The sequence below is a fragment of the Solanum tuberosum genome, unplaced genomic scaffold (assembly GCF_000226075.1).
Source record: "Solanum tuberosum cultivar DM 1-3 516 R44 unplaced genomic scaffold, SolTub_3.0 scf00756, whole genome shotgun sequence".
In the NCBI taxonomy this organism is placed as follows: Eukaryota; Viridiplantae; Streptophyta; class Magnoliopsida; order Solanales; family Solanaceae; genus Solanum; species Solanum tuberosum.
Genome location: NW_006239679.1, coordinates 75,753 through 83,574, shown reverse-complemented (window position 1 = coordinate 83,574; position 7,822 = coordinate 75,753).

Genomic DNA, 7,822 nt, shown 5'->3' with positions numbered 1-7,822 from the left:
AACCCTTTACTTGACTTGAAACTCTAAGCTCTTTGCTTGACTTGAAACTCTAAGCTCTTTGCTTGACTTGAAACTCTAAGCTCTTTGCTTGACTTGAAACTCTAAGCTCTTTGCTTGACTTGAAACTCTAAGCTCTTTGCTTGACTTGAAACTCTAAGCTCTTTGCTTGACTTGAAACTCTAAGCTCTTTGCTTGACTTGAAACTCTAAGCTCTTTGCTTGACTTGAAACTCTAAGCTCTTTGCTTGACTTGAAACTCTAAGCTCTTTGCTTGACTTGAAACTAGAGTCTTAAAATGAAGTTAAAACGTTCAATAAAGACTCTTGAACAACTTTAAGAACTTGCTTGACTAACCTCTTAACTCTTAACTTCACTTGACTTCTAACTTCACTTGACTTGGAAACTAACTCTCATTGAATTGGATTATGAATTCAAGGTGTTTGGTCACATGTTACGGATGAGTTCGGGAGGTTTAAATGTACCTTAGAGTGTTGGAAAACAACCATAAAACATAGGTACAATACGAAGGAACATGCATGGGAAGGTATGAAATGAAAGGGAACAGCTCTGCAAGGCGCGGAGCGCCAGCTCCAAAACTTCAGAGGGGGCCTGCTGACACTCTGAGTGGCGCGCCGCCCCAAGGGGGAAACTTCAGAATCCCTTTTTGGGGCGCAACGCGCCAACTCCCTTGCCTAGAAACTCGACTTTTCTCCCTTGTTTTTGCCAACTCTAAACCACCCTTCCTTCAAGAGTTTCAGCCCCAAACATTAAGGATCATCAAATCCCTCAACATACAAGAGATTTAACTCAAAACCATAACCAAAAACATGCCCAAAACAACAAGGGACTTCAACAACACCAACAACACATCTAACAACTTCAACAACACAACCAATCCTTTCTCAATAAATAAAAGGGGCTTGGTGTGTGGGGGAAAAGGATAAACCCACACTATGAACTCACATACCTTAGTAGGGATCACCCTCGACGATATCCACGACGGAACTTGCTTGATCTCCTTGCTCCTTCTTCTCTTTCTCCTCTTCTTCTCCTCTTCAGTCTCAAGCCCTAGCTCTCACTCTTTTAAAATAGGACAAAATGATCCAAAATAAGCCTAACACCACAATATAACCTCAAAAGAAATGGCTAGGGAAAAAGACCAAACTGCCCTTAAAATTTCCGGACGGATTCCCTACCAACTGCCCAACTTTCAAAAGGTATAATTCAGTCATACGAACTCGGAATCGAGCAAACTCGGTGGCGTTGGAAAGACCATTCCACGAGCTATGCAACCATAACCAGAACTACACCTAACTCATCCTGAGCTAGAAGTTATGACTGCTCAAAGTTGGCCAGAAACTCACCTTTTTCCATACTTAGCCAAATTTCCAGATTTTTAAATCTTTCCAAAAATGACTATTTCCAATTCTAACCCTCTTCATAATTATTTCAAATCGTCGGTTGTTACAATAGAGAAGACCCACTTCCAACTTGGGGAAAAAGAACTTCTTTCTTCAAGTCTTCACAAAACCCTCTCCAAACTTGAGAGAAAGAAATATTTGCTAAAGTATATTCTAAACTGAAAATAAGAATAATAATTGTTCCACACTTCCAAACTCTTAAGACTACAACTCTAAATAGTATTTATAGTTTTCACAGATTGTGCTGCGGAGGATTGTTCGGCGACATTAGTTGAGATCGCCGATGAACTCAGTGATCCGCCCTATGGTCAGCTCATCCCCTTCAGTGTCTTGCCTTTAGCATCCTTGCATTATGGATCATTGGGCGGTACAGTACTGCTTCTCGAAACTGATCGGCGACCTGCCGACTGCTCCTTTCCTCGCCTTTTGATCCACTTCCTTCAAGGCTTCGCGTACTGGAACAAAGGGCGGCTTATGTCGTTTCGGTGACTCGCCAAGTTAAACTCGGTGATCCGCTAGATTCCATTTCTTGTTCTTTTTAGCCCTATTTGCTCCGTTTTGCGCCTAAGTGTCCATGCTTCCACTAAAACTTCAAATACCTGAAACTTCAGTATTTTAATAAGGTATTGAGGTAAAATAAGCATTCAAGGACACTATTTCCTTTAAACAAAGCCCTAAATGAGTCCAATTTGTGGACTCATCAACACCCCCTAACTTAAGCTTTTGCTTGTCCTCAAGCAAACTCAACTTCAGCCGTTCAAAAAGGGTGCCTCAAACAGTGCTACGCAAGACTAAATCATGCATGCACACAACAAGACTCAATTTACTTATTCAATGATCAATTGTGTACTCAAAGATTCAAATTGTGACACACCATCACCAAAGATTCTCATGCTCGCAATACTTGCTATTTGTGTAAGTTCAAGCTCAACAAAAGTATCTAAATTCCCTCACACAAAGAATGATTCCATATTCACACACATACATGAGTCAATTTAAAATCAGGAATCAGATACAACGCTCACACTCAAAAAGAGGAACACAATGCATGTTTTCACCCATAGGTTTGCCCTTATTTTCCAATTGACTTTCGATCCAGCTTACTCAAGATAAAAAAGATCTTTCTAATGATTGTAATGGGGCTGAGTGCAAAGGTATGATCATTTAGGTTTAGTGACTTTTTCCTCATGAGATGTGATGTTCTCAAGATATCCTCTTCCCTTCCTTCCTCAATTTTTCTTCTAGCGCTCATAAGTCATCCTATTATTCGTTCTCCATGTATTGCTTGGAAACCCAGTTTCTTTTGCACTTTTATTCTACAACTTTCTTTTTCTTTCTTTTCTTTTCTCTTTTTTTTTATTTGGAGGGTTTCCATTTTGTTTTGCAGTACAATAGGTGCAGGAGGCTTTCTTGCACTTCTTGACTTTTCCTTTTCCTTTTAATCCCACCCCCAACTTAGACTTTTGACCTAAGTTGGCTATTCACTAAACACATGTCAAGAGGATTGTAGGTAGTGGATGAAAAAATCTAGAGTTTATCAAGGTTCTTCCAAAGAAAGGTAAGGCTCAAAGGTGTTCAAAAGAGTTTCACACGCTCACAGGTAGGTCACAAAAACAAGTATATGTCAAATTGGCTCACACTCTTTAAAATTGCCTAATTAAGATCATCTAAAGAGTACACCTTTCTAAATCAATCAGACTAACGGGGAAAATTCTAGGTTTATTCATGCATGGTTCAAAGTAAGCTAATCACACAAGGCATCGATACTTCAATCAAACAAGACTAGACACGATCGCTAGTGTGCAACGGTCATCATAAGAGAATCAATTGGATAAATGGCTAATCACAACGAGATGCAAAGAGTTCACATATTGTCTATGCAACTTCATTTGGCCTCATCGTAGCCGTACATTCATGTTTATTCAATTGGGAATGCTATTCAAGTCATCAGTATTGATCGAAATCGAGACTCAAATTGTTTTTGCAAAAGAAAAACTACTTTGCAAAAAAAAATTAAAAGGGATCAAAATTATTTTGCAAGTGAAACAACAGAAGCCATGAGCTTAAACATCCACAGAAAAGCAGTAATTTAAAATAATAATTAAAAACAACCAACCCAAATATCCAAATAACGCACAAAGGTGGGCCTCACCCCACCATAAATAAAAGCATTTGTCCTTAAATGGAAATAACAACGAATCTGAAAGGTAGAGTAACGAAAGACAGAGAGGGAGATAAAGAGGTGACCCTGGCTTGGCACATCTATCTGGGTTTCAAAGTTGAGGGTAACCTCCAGAAGGCCCCGCTCCACTGAATCTCGCAGCCGGAGCTTTGGCCAAGGAAGCCTGCACATCAATATCTATCATGATTTCTTCAGTCTCTTCTATGTCGTTTAATGTAACTCCCTCGAACATCTCTTCATCAGTTTCTGCTTCCGCTCCCGAATATTCTGTTTGTTTCGCTTTATCTCCATATCCAGTAGTAATCTGAGGCCTCTCAAGCATGGCTAGAATTTCCACTGTCCCAAAGACCATGGACACATCAGTGGCCTTCAAGTGATTCACATATTTTCGCAGCTTAGCAATGGCAGCTTTTAAAAATCTTATCTCACTAGTGGACCCTTTCTTGTGCTCACACACCGCTATCCTGGCCACTAAGGCTTCGATGGTAGTGTTCAGGGGTGTCACAACATCATGCTTGGAACAACTGCTTCTAAACAAGCGGCCCGACGATCAGCAGAAAGGGCCATTTATCCCATCTGAAGTAGGGAAGCATGGGTAAGTGGGGGCCTAGAAATAACAACAGAGGAACCTGGAGTGTCAGTGGAAGTAGCAGTGGTAATGGATATACATGAAGGTCCAAGAGCTGGAGTGAGCAGAAGTGCTTCAGTAGGTATAGATCTAGTGGTCGCCACTTCAGTCTGCTTCTTTTCAGCTTGATCCTTAAGATATTCGGCTTCGATCTTTCAGATATTGGTCGAGGTTGTGGGCATCACTTCTACATCCTTCTCGGCATCCAGAGGTACTCGAACATTTCTGCACAATGCGATAATTAATACCGGAAAAGGTAGAGATGTCTGGCTTTGCTTGGCGCACATATGGATTTTGGACGTAATAATTATTCCCAGATTTATCCTTGTTTTCTCTATGATGCACCCAAGACATACTACTTTAGCGAGGCGAAGAATTGATTCATTCTGTGATGGCATAATGGAGTTGCTGATAAATCTGAACCAGTAACTTGCAGCTACGTTCAGATCTTTCTTTTCGATTGGGATTCCTTCTGCTAGCCATTTAGGAGCATTATTATCTGAGATTAGGGGGACCAACCACTATTTCATCACATCCAGCTGTTTCGTTCTGATCAAGTGCTGACAATGATCATTAATCTTAGTGGACATACCCAAGGCTCTGTTGATAGCCTCACTGTCACAAGCTATTTTCCTTCCTCTGACCACTACATAGTTAACTGCTTTGAAAGACGCGACTAGTCTCTTCCGTTGAGGTACCAATGCACTGTATGCACTATAAAACTCTCTGACCCAACTTGGCATATAAGAACCACGTGGTTTTGTGAAAACTTGAAATTTGTGATATTTTAGGCACTCCATTATCTCAGGATACCTATCGATCACCCCATTTATGGACAACCGTTTTTCTTCAATAATTGTTCTTAGTCCATCAGACTTAAATCTATTCAATGATCTAGGTGGGGGGGCTTGTACTGGAGGTGCCAGTATTATTGCCTGTTCTGGAGCTAGAGGAGTATGAGCAATGGATCGAGGATTTCTGATCCGTGATGGGTCATTAAGCTATTTGGATCGTAGCTTATTCTTCTGTGCCTCTATCAGTTCGTCTTCATCTGAACTCATACTCTCACTATCGTATGTTGTTGGGTCATTGGTGTAAAAACCCATGCTATCAGAACTTGCATCTGATGGCTCAACGATTTTGTCCTTGCCCTTGCCTCCTTTGCTCACACTGAAAGGTTTCATAACATTGCTTTTGAATGCAGCTGCATCATCGTTGATTGTTATCCCTTTTTTCTTTCTTTGAGTTGGCTTGTTGCTTCTTGTAACTTTGGGTATGGCCATATCTGCAGTCAATAAGGAGTAAGTTAGAAATAAGTAAATCAGTGATGCAGACCTTTAGTGGCAGACATATGTGCTGACTTTGTCGGCGAATCGCTAAATCTCTTTGGTAAGTCGGGTCGAGCTCACCTTCGATTTTTCCCTAATAGCTTTCACTAATCGGCGATGAGAACTTTCTCATCGCCAATTCCTATCGGCGATCAAAGGTTCGGTCGCTAAATGTTACAGTGCAATGAAGATTCGGGAATGAAGCTAGAGGGCGATCGAAGTCACTTTAGGCGAGCTGCCTAGTTATTTGACGAACTAGACCCAGTTCGCTAAACAACCTAACGTGTCTTCCTTCAATTCGAATTCGACCTCGTAAATTCCCAAAATACAATTTAACAGTTGCAAAAGTGAAATTAAATTAAGACCCATGACATTCATTCACCCAAAGCTCAAATCATTTCATGCACAGGCAAAGAGGGATTTCAAAAATTGAGATCAAGTAGGCATGATTCTCAGATCGAATCTGGCATTTAGACAAGATAGGCTTTAGAGAGAGGCCTAGCACATGTCAACCCAACCAATTTTAAATTAATAAAAGAACAAACTTTTAGTAGTTTCGGGAGTTGGGAGAAACCAACCTTTTATGCTGCTTGAACTATGTTGAAATGCTAGGAAGCAATGTAATCCCACGCTTCAGCACTAATCGACAACTAAAATACCAGGAGTGTAGAGATAATAAAAATTACTTACTAGGTGAGGGGTTTTTTTTTCAACAGGGGAAATTTAGTGGAAAATGAACATATTTCCATTTCTTTGAGACTATTGGTCTTTAAAAACTATCCAGTTGTTGCTCATTCGGCGATATTAATTTGTACCGCTGAATGATTCAGTGTTCCGCCAAGCAATTTGCCCTCGCCGCCGATTGTTACAAATTGTAGCTTGAATCTTGAGTCTGCCATCGATCAAGATCGAAGTCGCCGAATAGTTCGGCTACTTCGCCGAATAGGACAATCAATTACCAATCCACATTTTTCATTCATTCTCCATGTTTTTCTCCTGCGAATTAATACACCATTATTTCTAGAATAAAAATAAAGCACGTAAAGGTTTTGGGTTGCCTCCCAAACAGCGCCTTAGTTAACGTCGTGGCACAACGCATGTCGATGCTCAAACTGACTTTTTGGTGTTACACCTAGTGTAGCTAGGTGATCCCGCTTGCTCATACGGATGAAGCTGAGGTAGTGCAAGATTCAAGAGAGTTTCGATTAGTTGAATAGACCTAGAATGAGAGCCACTCATCTGATTCAGCGTTTCAACATTTTCTCTAATTTCCTCTAGTACTTTGTCATGCTCATTCAGCTTTTGGAGGATGGTTAACAACGTATCGTTGATACATCTGTTTTCAATGTCTATGCATCTTCCCTGATCCATAAATGACGGGTGCTTGCTCTTTCCTTTGGACATCAACTCCAGTTCTTCAACCTTTTGGGTCAAGCTATTCATTTGACCCAACAAAATGGTCAATTGATGGTCCTTCTCTCCATCCTTGTTGGTTTTAGCTTCAAGGTCAAGGAATTTGGTTGTGGTCTCATAGGGGTATTTCTCACATCCACTTGGCATGAGTTGGTTGATTATTTCTCTGTTTTCGAAACTTAGACCCCTGTAGAAGCATTCCAGTAGGATTAAATCGGGCTTTTCATGAGTTGGGCAATGTATCAATAGTGTTTTAAACCCCATCCACGACTCATGAAAGGGTTCTCCTTCGAGATTCTTGAAATTTAGGATGTGATCCCTGAGCCTCATCACCTCTGCTGGAAGAGGCTCCATTGGTCCACCTTCTCCATCATGTATACTCATTGTCCTGCCTCAACACGCAACCAACTAAACAAAACTAAAAATTAGGTAAGTAAACTACTACTAACAAAAACAACAATTCTATTAGACTAAAAATTCTCAAATAACACCTCCCCGGCAACGACGTCATTTTGATGTTTATCGTGACCAACGACACTACCCTACGGTATGAGTATCTACGATCGTCGATAATATAGTAACCCAACCGAGGGTTGGGGTCGTGTCCCAAGGGAGCGATTTTGAGAATTAATAGCCAATTAGAATTTCATTCGAATTAGTCGTAGCAAAATACATTTGCGATAAAATACATAGTAAATTAAAGGGGGTGCACGAAAGTATCAAATATCAAATGGGGTTTTTGTAACAAGTGCTAAAAAGGCAAAATAAACAAGAAAATCAAGTATGATGAAAGGTTCTTGGGATGTAACCGCAATATATGTTGAGATAAATCGCTGGGTACATGCTTTCAA